The 21,321-nt window shown below is 40.5% G+C and overlaps 1 long non-coding RNA gene across 1 annotated transcript in view; it reads right to left on the bottom strand.

Annotated features, from left to right (window-relative positions):
- Positions 1-4,641: 4,641 nt before the first annotated feature.
- LOC112997341 (uncharacterized) overlaps positions 4,642-21,321 on the bottom strand; it is a 54,148-nt gene continuing 37,468 nt past the window's right edge. The window contains exon 5 of the long non-coding RNA XR_003262678.2: positions 4,642-8,292. This is a non-coding gene — a long non-coding RNA (uncharacterized LOC112997341). The remainder of the gene's footprint in view (positions 8,293-21,321) is intronic.

Genomic DNA, 21,321 nt, shown 5'->3' with positions numbered 1-21,321 from the left:
AAATGCCTTTCCTGTTAAGGTGCTAGAACTGTCCTGAGATGGTTTTGCTCTGGGCCAACTAGCGTGTAGGAGAGTGCCAGATTATAGCTAATTCCTAGGCACAGTTCAGGAGATAGAATAGGATGGATACGCCTCCCAAAAGGCAGCTTGGGTTTTTGAGGGTAAGAGAGTTTAACAGCGTGGACATGGGTCCTTCCACTCCAGTTGCAAATACATTAAAAGCTAAGTTCCCTTAACATGGCAATGAGGGCCAGATACAGGAATCTTTTAATGTTTCAGCAATTATATTCCACAGTTCTTCAAGACAACAAGGCAAAGATTAAAAGAGAGAGAGAGAGAGAGAGAGAGAGAGAGAAGATTACACAAGGAAGGTTTTTTATTTTTTCCTGTATTAGGAGCTCTCTCTTCTTAGAGGCAAAAAAATCTGCTAATGACAAGACATGTTGTATTCTTATGTCATAGAGTTGCTCTTGTAAAATGGAAACACAGCCTCACAGCTGATAAATAGCCAGAGAGAGCATTCACCAGGCTGATTATAAATATGTGCTCAGATAGCTCGGGGACTCTGAGGATTGGAATCATGAGATATTCTACATGGCAACGCAGTTATTTAAATACCTCCTCTTCCACTGGGAGTTCAGCCATTATTCAAAGAGAGGAAGCATATTCATTCCTGAGTGCTCCAGGCATGGGACAGTTATGAAAAGCTTTCTGCACAAATGAAGCAAATGTGGTATCCCACAGGGAGACCAAACAACAGCTTCTGTCACAGTCTCGGAAACCACTGTACCTGAATGAATGGAGGCTAGAAGGTAGCTGGGTCCCTAGACAGCAATGTTTATTGAAGTCTGTCGCCGCCTCTTGAGGGTTACTTGCGTGGGTTTAAAACTTTATACAATTGCAATAGATACAGCTGACAGCATGAAAACAATTAGATTAACATATAAACAGTTGAGGCTATAATGCTGTTAAAATGGACATTCAAGGAAACTGTAGCCATTTCTACAGCTGTTTTGGAAAGTCTCTCTTTGGCAGAACATGCTAGATTGTCACTCTGAATGCCTGTGCTTCCCATGCTGGTTTCCGGAGGAAGGGTTTGTGGATGGACTTGCTTATTTATTACATTTTTTTTCCCCTCTTAGCCATAGCTGTGGATGCCCCAGCCATGTGAAAGTAGTCATTAATTGCCTTGTTTGGCCAGGAGAAATCTATAAAGAAACAGGCTCTTATCCAGAGGATTCCTGGAATTTTCTCCTAACTTTGTGTAAGAGCTTAATAAAATCAAATTTAATTTTATGTAAGATTTGTCACAAGGCCGTAGGTGTTTTGTGAGAACAGAGAAGAACTAAAATTGCGTTTACTATTGTGAAGTAAATCATATCAAATGAAATTCAGGTGGGACTTGCTAAGGTGATCATCCCCCCAACTGCAGGAAGACCAAAAGGATCAGATCCTATTATCCTATATGAGAATTGAAGAAAATCAGCATCACCTTCAACATCTCAGATATCCTGAAGCTGTTTAGAATGCACGTTTCTTCGGTAAGCTAGACTAAGACTGAAACAAACTTCTACAAAAAACAATGGACATTCCCAGCACTTATGACCTTCTGTCCTTCAAGTGTCAGCCTTCCTTTTTCTGGGAAACAGAAAGCAACCTGTTCTTATATGTTTTTAAAACAAACACTCCACTACACATACCTCCCCCTTTCGAGAATGGCATACAGAGCAAACACCTAGCAGATTTTAGTCACATTGTTTAATACACTGTTGGAAGAGGAACAGATGCTACAGTAAAAAGTGCATTATGAAGTCAGTACAGCATAAAACATAGTAAAATACTACCACTTCACAAGACATTTATGCACTTGGCACTGAACATGTGAAGCTTAACAAAATACTACCTTACATAGAGTGCAAGTCCTATTTATAGAAGTTATGTCCCTGACAACACTATCCATCATTTTCTGAAGCCTGCAGTTCCGTGCTATTTTGTAGCCCCATCCATAGAGTCGACAACTGGTGATATACTTACAGAGTGCTATACGCAGCACAACATCTGAATGCTGTTGTTCTGATTGAACAGGTATGATTGAAGTGTGATTATGGCGTTCTTCTGTGTTATTACACACCTATTGGGCAAAAGCAACCCAAAGTGCTATATATAGTTTCAGCTATCTAGAAGGACTTACTCATTCTCGTCAAATGAGGAATTAGCTGTTTTGAGTCTGACTAAATTACTACCCCTCCCCACGCTTCAGGATATCACTGGCTACAAAAAAGTTATGAAGAGAAAGAACTAGAGAAACAACTTCTGCTCGTCCATCTCCCAAAGAAACCAGAACAACAGGCAACGTCAGCCCGATGCTGCTTACTGTGGTATGCTAGCTCACTGCCTGATACCAGGTTCAATTTAAGATCCTGTTCTTCAGCGTAGATCAAGGCCTGGGCCTTGTACATCTCATGTACTACCTTGCTTGACAGCTTACCATGACCTAGCATGACAGCTGTGGTCATCAGTAATCACTGCCAAAAGGGAGGATCACAGGAGTGGGTGGAAAGGAAATCAGACATTCCTGGCAGCTGGCCCACAGCTCTGAAGCTTCCTTTCACCAAACATCAGACTGAAAACAGATCTCCGTTTGCTGAAGAGAAAAGTATGGGCTTCCACTTTTCAATCACTTTTCCTTAGCACAACATACAAATGGTTTCCTTTCCCTGAAAAGGAGAAAAGAGAAAAGACGAAAGGAGAAACACGTGTTCATGCAGCAGAGTGAAAACAAAGAGCCAGAGGACACTGTTCCTTACTGCCTTGTTACGGTCATTTTTGTTAGCAATGGTAGATTAGACAGGCAGGGAACAATGGTCCTTGGAAAGCAGAACAGAGAAGTTTTTACCATATAAACAGAGAATTAAAGAGTTACACAACACAAAAAAGTTTTGACTTGATTTTTGATGAGCGTCCTACACACAGAAGAATATATTACATCATAATTTAGTATTGGCTTTTACTGTTAAATTCTCACGTCAAATCCAGTAATTACCCACAATGCAATTCCTCTCCAGGGCTCATCAGGATTGTCCCTACTCTTAAGGACAATGAACCAAAATTCCTCTCATAAATAATTTGTCAGAACCCAACTAAATTCTATGGAGTTTATTCCCACAAGTTGCATATCTCTTGCAAATGCTAAAGAGGTTCTGCTTATTTAGCTAAGACTGCATCTTTTTAAGAGCAGATGGAGAGAAAGCAAAAAAGAGGAAAAACTGCCAACAGGATTGTGAAATAATACAGTCTACAAACTCATTGATTTGAAAACAAATAAGTAAGGTTTAGTGGCCATGTCTGCCATGATAAAACTGGAAATTTTGAGAGTTTCCCTGGTATCTTGGCTTGCCTATAATTTCAAAACGGCATTATGAAATTCTCCAGCTATTCGCTGCAGCTGAGCCTGCTTAATTAGAATTCCTAAGCACTTAGACATATTTCCTTAACAGTTAATGATACAAATAATCACTTCAGGAGACAGTAAAATATATAACGTAGATTCTTTTTAAAAATTACTATTATTATTATAAAAGTGAAACACATAAAAGCAATAGCACCAGCTCTACAACTGATTTTTGTCAAATCAAATGGAATCAAAACCATCCCAAAGTTTCTGAGGTTGTACACAAGGGCACTCTAAAACCCTCTCTCTAACCCCCTTCACCACTACTCTTTCAACCAAACAAACATGCACAGACATTTCAAGCACCATGGCAATGTTGACTTGGAGCACTGTGAATTCCTACCAAAAGGCTGTGGGAAGCATAATAAAATGACAGAAGGTTTCGTTTATTAATCTGTGATGAAAACCAGGCTTCTGTTGATGGAGGGTATAGGGGGAAAGGTAAAGATAGGCTTGTCTGCTTAATGCTTGGCTCAGATTTTTTTGAAAAGCAAGCAGCTGAGTGCATTGCTTCTGGCTCTGTCTTTCTGTAGGTTCCCAGTTGCCAGCATTCACAAAGCACAAGTTATGTAATGCTCTCCTATCAGGAACTGGAGTTGAAAAACATTTGATGAAGTCTCATGCTGTTCTTGCTGAAGTAATTGTTTCAGATAATGAAAAGTCTGTATCACCCTGAATCAGCTGTCTCAACCCTCTCCAATGGCGGTACTTCGTGCTCTCCCTCTATCTCTTCTCCTCCCTCCCTCCATCACAACAACCGCTGCTCATTTCTTTAGGGAGAATAATCTCTTCCCTAAACCACTTCATTGGCTCCTGCAAGAGGAAAAGAAAAAGAAAGGAGAACACATGTAGTTTTGCCCCTCCTGTGCCTCCGAAGCAGGATGTTTTTCCTGCTTGTCATTTGAAAAGTTCCTGTGTTCTTGACATGTGCAAAAGAAACACTGGATTTGTCATCCAGGGTATATGCGTCACATGGCAGAACTGACAGAATGGCTTTTCTGATCTGATTTGCAAGGTAAACTGCCTTCCAGAAATGTGCTCATTTCTCTTGGAATCAATTGAGGTACATTTCCAGAAAATGTTGTAGCTTTTCACAGAAATAATTATTCGATGACTTGTTGACTGCAAATTTCATTTGCAGTCACTCTACCACTTTGATATCATTAAAATCAATCAGGCACAGAGATGAGAGCATGTAATTATTCAAGGTATCTAAATTAGAGTTCATAAAGAGGAAAATATGCAGGACAGCTCTCTCTTTCAGTCTGTATTCAATGTTTTTATGCCTGTACATGAACGTATAAATTTTAGTTGATACATTTCAACATGTAAACAACAGTTTGCTTCCATGGTAAAATTCAAGTGGAAAAAATAGTAAAATTTTTAAAATACTATTGCAATAAGATTCAGAATTAGTATAAAATGCCTTCATCAAATATCTCATCAAAATATAGGGTTAAACTAACATATAATTAAACCATTTCCTTTATAACTCTGCTTCCAGTATAGCAGTGAATACAACTAATAAACAGCTTGTTCTTTAAAGAATAGTAACTGAAATTTGATTTATGTCATTGGTCTAAGTAATTATAAAAATTAGGACAAAATATCTTTGGGACCATGACACTCAGTCAAAGGATTCACATTTCTTTCAACAGACTTCAGCACAGATGTTTGGAGCACAGATATCTGAGAAAGATGTCTTTAATGTTAAAGTAATGATTTACAAGGTACTGGAAAAGTGTACTGATAGAAACCTTCAAAGTACAATTAGATAGATTGACAGATAAAATATCCGTATGTAAATCTCAACAGATTTCACCATGTGTGTTGAAATAAATGAGATGAAAGAGGAAGAATATAAAAGTTATTTCTAAAACAATAACAAAGATTTTATTATTCTTTCAGATGTAGTTAATTTTTAAAGAACTTAATCACCTTAAATTTAGGAGACTTTTATTCTTTAAGTATTTCATCTTAAATTTGAGGGATTTTGTTTGTTTGTCTCTACTAGTTTCCTTTATAGTTAAAAGTGGTAATTCCTAGAAAGAAGGGAATAGAAAGGTGTCAGACACTGTTTATCCTGAATGCAGTCTCCAATTCTTTGTTAGGCAAAGCTCACAAGCACTTCTGTGCCATTATTTTGTGTTCTAAAAAGCCTCAAGCCATATGTATGGAGGGAATGAAAAACTGTTTCAATAAGAGAAATGTTTAGAATTATTACTATTAAAGAAGGAAGGATAAGTTTTAATCAAGTTTCTTTTCACTTTGTTTATATCTTCCATTTGAGCAACTCCTCTACATGCTTCGATTTCTTTAATGATAAAGTGGGGCTAAACATATTAATGTCTTCTTAAAATGTTTTGAATTTTTCAGATAAAATTGGCTACAGAGATGTACTGCTGTCGGACCTATACCTACAGAAATAAAACATAGTTCACAGATTCAAACATGGTTCATAGACTATGTCATCCCAATCTAGAGCTATGAAAAAACAGAATAACAGCTATGGCAAGTGGTAGCTTGCTGCTTCATGCAAGAGCATTGTGAATGAAACATATAAGAGCAGCAGCTGGATAAGCAAAGGATATAAATTCTGATTTGTATGGCTTACAGTCATTGAATATCAGAACATAAACAAAATAAAATTTTTATTGCTGCTAGGTTTATATAATTAGGTTTCCTTCCTCCCTCCAGCATATTAAACTTTGAAATCTTAATGACTCATTTATTGTTGCACATGCTTTGCAAAATAATGCCGGTTGCCTATGAATCGACGCAAAACAACTTGCTGAAGATTCTGTTGGGTTTGCAAGGCACGAGAAAAGAAAGCTTGTGCATACGATGGAAAGTACTAACAAATTCTTCAAGTCCCACATACCAATTCTGGAGTCTGTTTTGAACAAGACTGTTGGTCAGCTGCATCAAGAGTCATAGTCAATGTTAGTTAATATTTGAAAACTTTTGTGGAACCCTTGAATTAGCCTGGATTTAAATAAGGCATACAATAATGTATCCAGGCCTAGTGGTATGTACACCACTACAAAACAAAAGTCACTGGTATAGAACTGGAGTGAGAACAGAATGAGACTTCCCATACTTTAAAATATTGTTATGGAAAACAGAAATTTAACTGACCTAGATGCAGACATGAGTAAGAAATCAAGTTCATACTTGATTTCTTAGTTCAGTATATACTGACCATATAAATCAGAATGAAAAGCCCCGGCCTGAAATGAACCCTTTGCAATAAACCACTTTCTGACCAGTATCATTGACTTCAGCAATGTTCATAAAGACACAGAACCCTGGACACTTTTCAAATTATTACTGAAGGAAGAGAATTTATTTTGGTATCTAATTTTTAAAACACAGTTACAACATATTCGTATAGCCAAACTTCCATTTTAGAAAATGCAGACTGTGGGCATCACATCCAAAATACAGTGAATTTAAGACAGCTGGGCAACTGGTGGGAAAGCCTGTAGTGAAAACAGCCATTTTCACCAGTTTGCTCTGCTCAGTTTTTGATCACGGACATGTTAACGCTCACTGCAAGGACTTTGATCAAAACAGCAAATATCAAACTCTCATTCCCTGGTAAAGTTTCACTCTTGATTTTTCAAATGGAAGAATTTTACTAAAATGTCTCTTTTTAACTGAAGCTTCTTCTACTCAAAAAGTAGCAATAAACATAACTATCATAAGTGTTTTGACCCATTTTACATTCAAATTTGATCACGCTAATTTTGTGTAACTTGTTAATGAATTATAACCCACTGTTGTGTTTGTACTTGCATTAAATGAAGTCTCCTTTTTCACATGAGACTTAATTTTAATGTAATCTTTCCACATTTCTCAGAAACATGTCAAAAAGTGTTTCGGTGGTGCATGTCATATCATCCTCCTTTGAATATCACTCTATTTTAGAATGTAAGATGGTACTTAAAATAGCAGAGTTCGCAGTTGCTTGAATGCTGTCAATGTGGGCAATATTGGCAAGATTCATCTCAACTACTTTTACCTGTCTAAAAGTTGGGTACCTCCTCTAAACCTCAACTAGGATTTCTTGACACTAGCCAATGGAGAAAATGAGGGATTTCCAGAGAGCAAATCATCTCATCCTAAATTTAGGTGTCTTACATAGTTCAGATGAATCACTCTCTGGACACAGGTCTTCTTCTATTCATGTCAAAAAAAAAATTGTAAATGACTCACGTGGATCAAAAGCCATTAGGGCTAGGTAAAATGAATCTTACCTTTACTAATTGGCATCCACTTCAGGTCGGGCTGCCTTAGATTTACACCATGGACTGTCCTAGGCCATGGTGAGACATATCACATGAAATCTCCACCCATTAGCAAGAAACAGCTTATGGATGCCAGATATTTCTATTAAGAACATTAACTATAACAGTCCCTACGGCACAGTGATTCATGAAATTACATTGTTTATAGCATCTTTATAATGAAGGAAAAAATGTAGTTTCCAAAATAAACATTGAAGAAGTGCAATATTAGAGAAGTTTATAAGAATCCAAGTAGTTAATAATAAACAGGACAAAAACAACATCTCCGTATGTTGGCAGAACAACTTGTCATGAATCACGCACCTACTGTGAACAAATATTTGTTGGAGGGGTTTGTTGGGGTTTTTTGATGTGTCATATTGCATTCATATGATGACATCTGAGAAGAGAAGATGAGCAAGGAAAGAATAAATGTTTTGGATTTTAGTAATAGCCATCTTTTAACCCTTGAGTGGGGGGTCTGTTCCAAGGCCTTCCAATAGTACTCCTGTCTAGCAGCAGTCCTATCTCTGAGCCATCCAAGACAGTTACCTAAACAGAAAAATAGGAGAATGAACTCAGAATGGAAAAAATTGCATCCCAGTGAACTAGCAATTTAAGATAATGATCTAAGAGTTGACGAATACAAAATAATCTCAAGAAGCAACAGAGAATTTTACAGCTAGTATCAGCCTCACTAATTGTCATCACAGATGATCTAATGATCTTGTGATCAGTGCAGGAGAAGCACAAGCATGATCAGATGAAAGCCTTGAGACAGCTATCTGACCATTGGCTGATATGTTCCCCCTCGGCATTCAAAGTATTTTAACTCTCTGTACATGATCTCAGAAAGGGCTGATAGAAATGAAAGAGCTCTCGGACACTGGAGACACTAGATCTCCCAGACTTCATTTTTCTCTCCCTCTCATGCTACTATTGGCAGCAAAATGCTACAGAAGACACGGTGGGTCACTTTTAACATGATGATGTCATGAATATTGTCACAACTTGCTCTGAAAAGATGGGACAATGCTGTAATAAGATCACTAGTAGCCAAAGGATCTTTTCTCGTTTCACCATGTCTGAAGCAGAAATAATAGTAATAACAAGGGGAATTTGGGGAAACAAAAGGCTACTGTAGACATGAGAACTACATTCATGTCTAACAGAAAGGAAAGATCTTTCTCTTGAGACTATTCCTGGTTATTCCTCACTGAGTTTCTTCTCTGAATGCAACATCCATTGCCTGTAAAGCCAATGAACAAGCACAGTATTGCAGGCCAATGGGGAGGGCAGCGCAAATCTCGAGTACATTTTCAGTACATTTCAAGATGGAGAAGGGACACAACTGCTACAGTGCCTGAGACTATCATGAACATTATAGGAGGAGCTCAAGTTAAGGCAACGAAAAGGCTACAAACTCCCTCCACACATCGTGAACTCTCAGTGCCTACCAGAACGGGTCTATGCTGAGACATCCACTTCTGGCAATTGCAAGCTATGTACATTGAAAGGCATGAACTGAACCTCTTCCTTAGGCATTTTGGCTAAATACTTGCTAAAAAGGACTGAGAAAAAAAGAACCAAACTAGTTCAGTGTTATAGTTGCTAGTTTTTCCTAAATGATCTGGGAGAAGATATGGAAACTTACGATTTCCACAGATACTATTTAACAAAAAAAAAGAGGTGTTGCAACCAGAAGAATACATAAACAGAATTAAGGTTGCTGAAATTATGGGCAAAAGCATAACCAAATGAGAAGGGATTTGGAAATTCAGTTGAATCCATCTGGAAGAAGACATCCCCATGCATGTCCACAATCAGCACCTATGAGTGATTGCTGACAGCCAACTACACAACAGCTTGCAACACAGCTGCAAAAATTAATACAGCTTTCTGTTGCATGCACGTATGCATCTTAAGATAGTGCAGACTGGACATGTAAATCATGCAATTTTGTACAGTTCCCATATAATCCTATATGGAATACAACAGTCAGCTGAGCATCAGATCTGCCAGAACCATATGATGAAAACTAGGAAAGTTTCAGAGCTGGGTAATGCTTTGTAATAAATTGTTATTGAATTCTCTGTATAAGCATATTTATAGCAGTTTTAGGAGCTCTCAGAAAAAGAACTGCAAACAGCAGTCTGCTAGTATTTGCAATGTAAACATAAAGAATGGAGGGAATGAGTTATAACTGTACACACAGAAAAGTAATGCAGTATTGAGAAAAAAATCTTGACAAAAAAGTATCAGGCTGTGGAATAATGTCTTCAAAAATAAGAAGGAATCTTCATTGCATGAAATTCCATTAACACCACAGAAGACCAGCGACTTTAATAGGTCTTTTACAGAATGTAGTTTTCAGACCCCGTCCTGTATTAGAGTTTTCTAACTATTGATTGGCATGAGTTGGAACCTAAAGAATCTGAGGGTAACATAAAACGGTCATGAAAAATTTTCCTATATTTTTCTGCCAGAGACTCCTTTGAGGTTCTACTTGCCAGAAGAGTAGAGTGCGAGACACCTGAACTCCAGACGGGATACACAGGGCCAGCCCAAGCCCCCTGCAACAAAGCTGCATTACTCAGATATTGTACAGTTTCTTTGGACAAATAAAGAACTTCTCAGACTTAGAATTTAGCTTTTTTTCCTGTTTGAATTCCAATTCTTCATTGTTTTACATCTTGCAAGAAAGAATTTCTCCAAGGTCTATTTCTTTCCACTGTACTAGATGGATGCAGCATGTCACATAGACGTATCTTAATGCATAGACGCATAAGAAGTAGCAGAAGGAAATTAGTCACAAAGTCACTGACTTCAATACATCAGCTGACTAACTTTACCTGAAAAACTGACTTATCAGGTGTAGTAATTTATACGGTCTGTGTTATTGTTTAACTGTTGGTACAGCAAAATACATTGTATTACACACTTCATCTTTTACAAGACATGTTTCTACAACAGGAAAGATACATTTCCCCATAGTCCATCTGCACTGCTCTACGCAGCAATTATTGTTAGTCTGCAGACGTCTCTAATCACTGAGCAGAGAGAAAAGAATTCTTCTAATTGTTGAGTGGTTTAGTTTCCCAAAATAGCTGACCTTCTTCCTTTTTGAAAAAAAACTTTCCTCTGCTTCTCTCCCTCCCTCCCCACCCCCTTCCGGCTGGCAGACATTAGAAGAGAGCTGGGTTTGTTTTCACGGTAAATGGGAGGCCAGAGCAGTGACAAGACTGATCTCAGAGTTTCCAGCTGTAATATTTGAATTCTTTACAACTCCACATATGTAGAACTCAGAACCTAAACTAGCTCATTAAGAGCAACATGTGTAGAAAACTCAAAGCACCAAAAAGGTTTGAGCAGCAATAGCAGAGTTCCTGACCTGAAAGCAAATATTCCAGCTAAAAGACAAGGGTGATTTGGGCCCAAAACTGTAAACACTACAGCTGAGCCCTACATGCACATACAGGGACACATCAGATTTTCAAGAGCATTGAAAATCCAGGATCTCACAGCAAAATTAGACACGGTCAAGCATTTTTAAGCCACCTGAAGTTGTCCTTGTAGGGCTCAGGAAGATAACTCCAAGGTCCACTTAAAAAGAAGAGGAAAGAACAGTCTTTCACAGAAAAGTTTCTCTCCTTATCTCCCACCAACAGACATAAACGAGTACCCAATCACCCTGACAATGCTGGTTTTCTGCTTTGAAGTTTAGGTATAATTTTGACATACAAAATTCTGGTCTCCAGCTTCATACTAATACTGCAGATATTAAGTATTTATACTGCTCATTTTCACCAAAGACCTTAGGGTTTTCTTCTTCTACTTAGTGTTTTTTTTTTTTTTTTTAGGTCATTGAGAAGAATGACAGAAGATATTTCCACAGGGTAGAATACAAACTAGTTGGACAGGATTTTCAAAAGCAAGCAGTTAATTTTTTAGAATAACATTTTAAGACCCTTGAAAAGGGTCTTATCTTCTGCTGGAGAAACTCAGAACTGCTCCAGATGGAAGAGTCAACATTTCGGTAGGAAATGGGGTAAATATATCAATTTTATTACTAGAATGTTTTTGACAGGATTGTCTAAAATGTTCAGATAATGGACATCCGGAGGTGAAAAGCTGGCATGAAACTCCCAGCCCTGGTATTAACTTCCTTAACATTGAAGCCTTTACTAAATGAGTGTTCAAGTCAGTAGTTCTTTTTTTTTTTTTTTTTTTTTTTCTTTTTTAATGAAAATTCTTCCCTCATTTACGCATTTGAATGAAACTGAGATTCACAAAGTACCACATGCTTCTGGAAGACTCTGAAATCCTCTTTGTAGCTCCTGGCCTTGCAGCTGGGAGCTTCACTGCCCTAGGACCCAAACCAAAGAGCTGACCCCAAGCCTGCAGACTCACTGGCACAGACCTGGACGCCAAGAAACCTCCTGTCTCCAAGTGAGGCTCTCCAGTTCTGAACGACAGCAGCTCCCAAGCAAACTGCAGTGAGGCCGACAGTGTTACAGAAAATTAAAAGGGTTCCCTTAAAATAGGCACATTTCTTTAGCAAGCCTTTTTAGTTTCTATTGGCAGATCAGACAAAGCTGACACTTTGCAGTACACTTTGTTTCATCCCGTTCAGTTTTCTGACAGAAGATGTTTTGTAGCTCTGCTGTCAGCTCTAGCTGTCAGTGCATTCTTACCTTACAAGCAACTTTTTGTTTTTATTTCAAGATTAGTCACACGGAAAAGATCACTTTTCAAAAGTATTATAACTAGTGTGGTGAGCCATACTGTTACTCCGGAAGTTATCAGGCAAACTTCAGTTTTGTTCTTACTTCCTAGACACCTTCTGGACAGTTTGTGTGTGGTCCAAAAGCTACTGATGAGAACGTTCAGATGACAGATACCGACAGGTAGACTGCTGTTGCCGACCTGGTGATATGGGTGTTTCCAGTCCTGGCATTAACTGCTTCAGAGCCTTCACTCAATATGCATTTCAAGTCAATGGGAACTATTTCTATCCTGCCCTGACACAGATGCTTGCAAATTAAATGACAGTAGGAAGCACTCTCATTTCTTTCAAATCTCAGAAACCTTATTTCAGTTTGAGTTTTGGAAAGGACTTGGGAAGTCCTAATTATTCTAACTGGTTCATTCCAGGACAAACACAGAGAGAAGGAAAACAAGGCTTTTCCCCTCTTGCTGCAAAAGAGCAAAGCTGATCCAAAGCCCGCTGAAGTGCAGAGGAGCAGAGGTAGGTGGCAAATCTGCCTTGGAGGTGCCCTAGCAAAAGGTTATGGCACACTTATTGTTGCTCCATTTAAACCAGCCCCGTTCAAGCCCCACAAATTAGGGCAGCTTAGGAGTTGCTCCAAATAAGGCCAATTGGAGGTGACTCCTCTGCAACTAGTCGTGAATCAACATTACACAGACACGTGCACTCTTGCACTGTGCCCTCTCTAGGGCAAGCCACAGGAGACGACCAGCAAAAGCCCCCGCTCCACCACTCCCTGCCAGCAGCGGATGCCCTTGTGCAACGTGAGTTTCAGCCAATGCTGCCACTTTGCACCTCAAGAGGACCAAAGTGGAGATGATCTAGGATGAACCTGGTGCCTCAGGTGTTGAGAAAGTACATTAATACTTTTCACAGAAAGCTCAAAGACTGCTCAGACCTTAGCATACCTAGAAGAGACAAAACCTAATGATTTTTGCCCACACAGCCGTGTCAGCTTTATATATGTTAGAAGAGCCATTCCAGTTGTGCTCAGGTTGCTAGGTTAATGACAAGGAACTTTCTGTTTTTTCACAGTGCAACAGACAGCTGGACAGATTGCTGCTGACAATGCTTATGTCAGTCGCAGACATAATGCTGACCATTAAAGACTGCTGGGACTTAATGTGTGTTTGCTCCATAGAAAATGCTTCTCCTGCCTAATATGAATATCAAATAACTTCCACACGAAATTCCTGTCTTGTAGATTTTCCAGGGAATTCAGTATATGATTTACTCTGTTGCAAATAATGTGGAGTCAACCCCAAAACACTACTCTCCTTCCAGATATGATTTTGTTATTTCCTTGAATGTTTGCAGTTTATAATTTTTAATTAAAATTAATTGAACTGCAGAGTTCAGTGTGCTATAGTTATTTTATACAGTGTTATTCCACGTACAGGATTTGAAGAGGATGGGAAAAAGGAAAATTATCAGTTTATTTTGCCCACACTCCATCTATCCTAGTTAGCTCATATTTGAAACTGCTAAGAATATCTAATGTAATAGGTTTCATAGCTAGCCTTTTCCTTGTCCTTATCCCTCTGGTGGCCCCAGTCCTCAGCCCAAAATACAATCCCCCCACCCTTACAGAAAATGCCTATATGGATACAAATGCCTGTGGACAACTTTTTATTTGGCAGCTGTATAACATTATGTACTTATTATCCGTGAAAGAGTTCTACTTTCCTCAAACTGGAATTAAAGTGCATTAGGAAACCAAGAAAAATGTTGTTATGGCACATCACACTGGGTCAGGCAGCTTCAAAAAACCCCCAGAAGTAAAGGAGAAAATCATTTGCTTTTTTCCTGTACCATCGGTATCATCAGACCGATTGCTAATTGTACTGCTGAGGTTTTAAAGACCTCTATTCAGGTAAGTACTGGCCAAAAAAAAAAAGGTCTCATTCATCAAAGCACAAGTACTTTCAAGAGTAGCCTAGTAACACAGAAAAGACTTGAAAATCCTCAAAGTCCAGCCACCTATGGAGTGATCATGTGAAAAAATGTCAAAGAATCACTTTTGTAAATGCTAAAGACAACTGCTACTGAGTGGTAAATACAAAATACTGTTTAATTGCAATTTTCAAAAATTCTTCCTGCTTTCAGTCATTATACGTCTGTCCCTCTGATGGAAATGGGAATTCTTTCAGTTTTCAAGCCTGTGCTCTCCTTTCATTGCAATGAGGACCTAATTCAGAGCTTTAAACTGTGTTCTGCAATGCATAATTAATCTGGCTTCATAGAGACCTGGACAAAAGACCCCATTCAATCTTCAGCTCCTTCCCCCTGAGATATTGTTATTTCTAAAAACTCCTGCCAGCTGGGCTGGAGGGAAATCTCAGCACTGTGGGAGAATGAACAAACTACAGGCCTCTGAGGGATTTGAAGTAACTATCTGACTAAATTGGATTAGAAAGTAAGGAAGGGGAGGGGAAGGAAAGCTTATTCTAAAGTCTACAAAAGCTCATAAAAAATTCTTAGAAGATTTTCATATGGTGAAGGGGAGAAAAATATGCAAGTTTTTATAACAAAATGGAGAAAGAATTTTAAAACACGAGTGAGCCAATACACTGGGGAATGTTTGGAGGGATTACTGCTGGTATTATTTCAGCAAAACTGTTGTGTCTGCTTAGAGCTTTGAAACACAGTTTCACTGCAAAATCTGGCCTGCCCTACAAACCAAAATTTTCATAATTTCATTCCAGGTATTTGATACACATCCCCTGTTTGAACCTATAATATAACCTAACCATAAGTTTCTTTAAATTTCCTCCCAAGCATGTCACAATTAAAAGCCTCTTTGCCCAGAAGAATTTCAAAGAGCCATGGAAAAACAAATTCAATCTTGCTAAAAGAGCCAAGCACCCTGCTTTCATTCCCCCACCAGCTCCTTCTCGAAAGTGTGTTAGTGACACTGCCCAGATCACCTGGCCACCTCTCACACGTTTCACAATATTTTTAGCATGTATGTGCATACTCCAGAATATCACCCTATTTACCACCAGACTTTTTGGAAGGTGATGCGGAAAAAGATCACAGCTCCACCGGGAAGGCGGGTGGCTCGGTGAAAGGATGCCTGGGACTCGTGGCATCTTTGCCTGCGCTCCCGCACTCCCCCTTCCCCCACCAACGTGGAACGGCTTCTCTGACACTTCCCGCCCTTGCAGCCCTCCATTACCCTGATGCTGGAGTTGAATGAGGTTACGTGGGCGTAGCCGAGGATAAAATTTGGCTCTCTAGCGTCAGAAATATTTTCAAAAGCAAGATCGTTTAACCACCCTGACCAAAACTTGCCATATTTTGCCAGGCAGTGTAGAACGCCAGATTCATCCTTACAACACCAACAAAAGGGAAAGACTAGTTTGTTGTTTTTTACATCTTAGGAAGGTAATAATATAAATGTATTCAGAAAAGCCCGTGCTCTCACTGGAAACACTTCTACTGGCACCACCAGAAATTTAAAAGGCAAAACCTGTAATAAACCTTAATAATTCACAGAGCTGCTTCTCCTTCTCCCTGCTCTGCTCGACACCTCATAGGCACTGCGGGAGAGGGAGGTGAAATTCCACGGGGAGGCACAGCTGCTCAGCTCCTGCTCGCTGAACTTTCCTCTCAGATGAGAAGCAAGTGTCAAGGGCAAAGAGTTAGAAACACCCACGCAATATGCTCGCTTCTCTACAGTCAGAAGGAATGAAAACATTCCCTAAAAGTTGACCTTCTTAGGGCTTGCATGTTTCTACAGAGTGAAAAACAGCATAGTTTTCAGAGATTTGGCACACGCTAAAGATATCAGCATGCAAGAGGAAAAATGCACCCTACTGCACTATACATCTGTATAAAGATAGACACAAAAAAATCGCAAGCAATTGGAACAATCCTAATCAAATGTCCCATTTCTGTTCTTTCATTATCATCATTTGCTATTTCTAGATTTATCATCACAGAATAATTTTCTGTACTCTCAATTAGCCTGGGGAAGGAAGGGCATGGAGGAGAAGGAGTAAAAAAACAAACAAAAAAAAAAGACAGAGAGAAAAAAAAGTATTCAGCAAAGTCTTTCAAACCCGTCAAGTTCTTTAAGGGTGCCACTTCATAAAGAAATACTTGCATGTAACTTAGCAACAGCAACAACAACAAAAGTATCGCTAGTTCATATTCCAGACAAAAAGGGAAATGTTTAAAACATTAACTTGTTATATAAAATGCATACAGTACTTTTTCAGTTAACACTACATTCCTTTTATTCCTGGGATGAAGGAAAATCTAGACAGTAACACCACGCTTTCTTTCCCAACCAACATAATAATGAGTAGGAGCCACTTATGGTAAGTCTTATACATAATCCAGAGTCTTTGGGTGTTGTCAAATCCATGTTGAAGCATCACACTGAAAATCCTTACTTACAACAGTAATCTAACAGGTTTGAATACCCTGTTGCATTTCTCAAAATGGACAACTAAAAGTTTTACATACATGAAAAAGAAAAGCTAGGGGGAAAAAACAACCTGTGTCACTGCATTCAACTAAGCATGTCCTGAGCAATGCTCATACGTAAGAAAAAGGAATGCCTTAATTAGCAGCTGACTTTTCTCAGCTAAAAGAAAAACTCTACTGTTGATCAACTAATCTAGTAGCATTACACATGTTCTTTCTATTCACAATATTGATATTCTCCCTATTTTGAGGTTTCCTACCCAGAATTGGCAAAGGAGTCTGCAAGGAGCAGGCCCAATGCAAGGTGGCAAAAATCAGCGGTAGACCCCCCTCGGGCACTCTGGACTCTGCCTTGCACAGGGCACCAAGATGGTGCAGTGGTGATTTCACAGATGCCAATGCACCACAGGCTGCTCAGGCACTGTAGCACTGTATTCCCAACTGCTCTGGACATTTTCTAGTAAAGTGTAAGTGGCTCTGCTCATTCCCACCCTTAAATATCTTCCTCCAGCATGCCTGTGGCGCTGGGGATTGCACAGCGGCGGCTCTCCCGGCCGCTGCGGGAGTCCTCATCCGCCCCCCAGCAGCCCCCACGCTCCCAAAGACAGGAGCAGAGCCAGAGCAACCCTTACAGGTGTGTAGGCAAAGCCCAGACGCGCTGCTTCAGGAGAGACGAAGCAGCTCACTCCCCTCTCAGGGATGGCAGGGTCCTGGCAGCAGCACCAGGGCAGGTAGCAGAGCGGGGAAGAGGAGAGCCCGGGAAGGCAGGGAGGTGTGGGCAGGCGGCCAGCCAGGTTTGTGCAGAGGGGCTGAGGCCTGCTCCTGCTGCGAGGAAAGGGAAGGGAGGTCTCGGAGGGAAAAGCCCCGGAGGCTGCAGTTTGCCGCAACGGGAGCGGGAGAGCGCCATGGAGCAGCGCCTTCTGCTTGCAGAGGAAGAGGTCCTTCCCCAGCGGCGTGGCCGTGGGGGGGAGAAGGCAGGGAGGAGTCGATCAGACAGGCCGCACCGCTGCAAGTCTTCCCTTGCCTGTGGCACAGGCAAAGCTGTTTGCCGCCGTAAGCGACCCGTTACTTCCCCATGCCGAAAGCTGTTCTGGGCCAGAGCCCTGAACTGAATCCTCCTCCATGTCTCCAGCAATCTCATTTGTTCCCTTTTTCTTTTCTTCTTTTTTGCCACCAACATAGAAGATTCATCAGCAAAAGTTTTAAATTAGTTGAAGGTGAGGGGTTTATCGTGCTCTGGTTTAAGCAGCAGCAGCCCACAGCTCTGTAGCATTCACTTTACGCAGAGCACCCCACGAAATTAGCAGGGCGGTTTTGATGGAGAACAGAAGTTACAGCCATCCCGCGCCTCCTGCCATGCCCCCGGCATTGGGAGCAGCCCCGGAGTTGCCCTCAGAGTCAGCTCTGCCATCTGTTCAGACACTATGTCAGAAAGCACCAGTGAGTCGGGCACGGCCCATGCCTGCGCTCCCAGGCACGGGAGCACCCATATTCCCAAGCACGCCCTTCCCGCCGGCAGCAGCTTGCCCCGGGCACAGCCACTCTCAGAGACCCTCCTTCAGGGCAGTGTGGACCCAGCCTTCCCGCAGGGAGGCAAAAGCAAACTTTTGCCTTTTCGTATCTTAGTCTCCAGCCTCCAGACATGTTCTTAGTCCTGCAAATTAACCGCCTTTTTGTCCATCCCTTCTTTCCATGTCGTTTCCCCAAATACAAGCCCAGAGGCTTTTCTAAATATACTGGCTAGGGATTTGGGCCTGTTTGTTTTGATTTTGGCCAGAGCTTCAGCTGTTGTAGCACGTCCATTTAAGATGGTAGAAATGTATCGATTAACATTTGTGGATAAACTGGCCCTTTGATTGTTAAAACAGTTTAGTAGTACTCAGGCAGCTTCCCAGCTTGCAGGCAAAGGAACATAAGCAATAAAGATTAAAGTGAAGTAAATTAAATAATTAGGAGGTAAAAATGAGTTTGCCCTCCCCCTCAGCACTAATACTCAGAACTAGTACAGAGAGACATCCCTCCAGATTACCCACCCTACAAGCCTTTCATTCATACATCTCCAAGAGTTTGACTACTCTTTTTTCTCCATTAGAGAAGAAAACCAAGGAACAAAGAAGAGAGAGGATTTGTCCCATGTTACAGGAAAGGTCAATGAGGAACTTGAAAGTCTCTGTCACAACTTCCCCATCCACATGCATTTGTGTAGACTTGGGAAGCTAAACAGCCAGCTTGCTGCTCACCCTGCAGCCAGCCCTGCTCCCAGGGACCAGCACGCATGGCCTCCCTGAGGGCTCTGGTCCAGCCCCATCTTCCCCCATAGCCCCAGCATTTTAAAATTTCATCACACATAAACATCAGGGGAAAAGTTAACCACCTTTTATTAACTCTGCTTTGGCTGACGAATTGAGAATACACTAAAAACTGCAAAAATCTCTTGAAAAGGGATGAGCGAACGTCAAAAGGGGAAACAGTCCTTTTCAGCAAAACATCTGCTATAGGGCACTTCAGCTCTGGCTCCTCAAAATCCACTGTCCCCTTCATCTCATGGAAATAGGTCATTAACTTCCTTTTTGTAATGCTTACTCCACGTTTTAGAACCACACTCAGAAATAACTCTAAGATTATTTGATTCCTTGTTTTCTCTGCTTCCCCAAAACCTTGGATTTCAATTGGCAGAAATCCCCAGAACAAAAGAAGTGTGCAACTCAAAGTAGCCCAAGATTAAGGAAAATATGAGGGGAAAAAAAGCCCCAATATTCCTGTCACTTACTCTGGTGTCATCTTGGACTAATGCTGAAAAAATTTGAGAAATTAGACCAAGGTGAAGAAGGTGGAGGCCTTTCTTCCATAGGTCTGCCACACAGACCTAAACAGCATGAGAGATTTCTGCAGAGGAACTTCCACAGCATTAAATACAGCCACAGAAATATTCCAGAGCAGACCGGATTAGAGTCCCCAAGCCTATCCTCTGGAGCACACTGCTGAGCATGCACTCTGTGTAACCCCACTTACTTTCAGTTGTGTCCTTCACAAGTTACAAACTGCACTGTCCCACCTATACCATCTGGTCCTAATCTTCCTGTTGAAACGTAATCCTTAACAAAAATTTTGAGTCTCGGAAAGGAAGTTACTCAATGTTTTCAAATGGACTTAAACTGGGCATCAAAAAACAAAAATATTGCCTAATAAAATAGGAAAATTAATACAAAGCTTCTCACTGAACTATAATGTTTAATTGTGTATAGAAAATAATTCAGGTATACATTTCCGGCTTCAAAGTTCAAATAATAACATGCCTTTTAACCTTACTGAAATCTGTGATACACACAGTCATGCATTTTAACCCTAAAGAATAGCTAGAATAAAAGCCTATAGAAAATAAAACAAGAAAATAGTGGCTCAAACATAACATTGATCCAAATTGTAGGCAGTGGCCTCCTTAAACTTTGTCATTTTTAGAAGTGCATTCTTGTCCAATATTATAGTAAAGGCAATTAGATCCAGAAGAAATATTTTGGCTTGTCAGCTTTAATAAAGATGACATTGCAGAGACTCTCAGGAAAGCAGAGACCCAAGTGCAGAGTCAGACACACCACCCTGGGGTTGGGAGGTTGCATATGGTGCAATGCTGCGCTCTGTTAGCCTGGGTGCAGCAACCTTGAGGAGCTTTGTGCCCCCAGCCTGGGATGTCCAATGCAACCCATGCTATACCAAAAAGACACAGTTGTATAAAGCCATTTCTTTTGCTACCAAAAGTGCAGCTCTTCAAAAATTTGATATGAAGCGTTTTAAACAAAAGAGGAAGAGGAGATGGAATCCAACAGCAAGATAACCCGTTTGATAAAACAACAAAACATCAACAGCATCCAAATTCCTTTTTATCCCAGGGCACATTCTTCAGACTACCTGAAGACGTTACATATACCTATTTTTCTGCATAGGATTTCTGCAAATCACAGTCCTAAAATCCAGGAGAGTGTATGCTATAAAAATACTCCATGCCCTTGCTTAATACCAGTTGTGAAGAACACAAAAATAGTCAGGGGAGAGGGCTGGGACCAGAACAGACTGTATCCTGGCTCACAGCTCATTGCACGTTCCACGAAACGACACCTTAGAGATCTGAGGGACGATGACACAGACACATGCGTGCACTCTTCCTCCCACCCTGGTGGTATTTTTATTTCCAGCCTCCTCTTTCTGAGCTGCAGGAAAGTTTGACGGAACCATAGGGCATCACATTGGATGCACAGGCTCTGGCATTATCCCTCCTGACTTTCACCCTCTGACCACAAAGCCTGAAGCAGTTTAAAGCTTAGGTTAGGAGTTTGTATAACAGGCGGTCCTTAGCAGGTGGGACCCCCGGCCCAGAGCACATA

The sequence above is a fragment of the Dromaius novaehollandiae genome, chromosome 3 (assembly GCF_036370855.1).
Source record: "Dromaius novaehollandiae isolate bDroNov1 chromosome 3, bDroNov1.hap1, whole genome shotgun sequence".
NCBI classification, from domain to species: domain Eukaryota; kingdom Metazoa; phylum Chordata; class Aves; order Casuariiformes; family Dromaiidae; genus Dromaius; species Dromaius novaehollandiae.
This window is presented reverse-complemented; position numbering and strand designations above follow the sequence as displayed.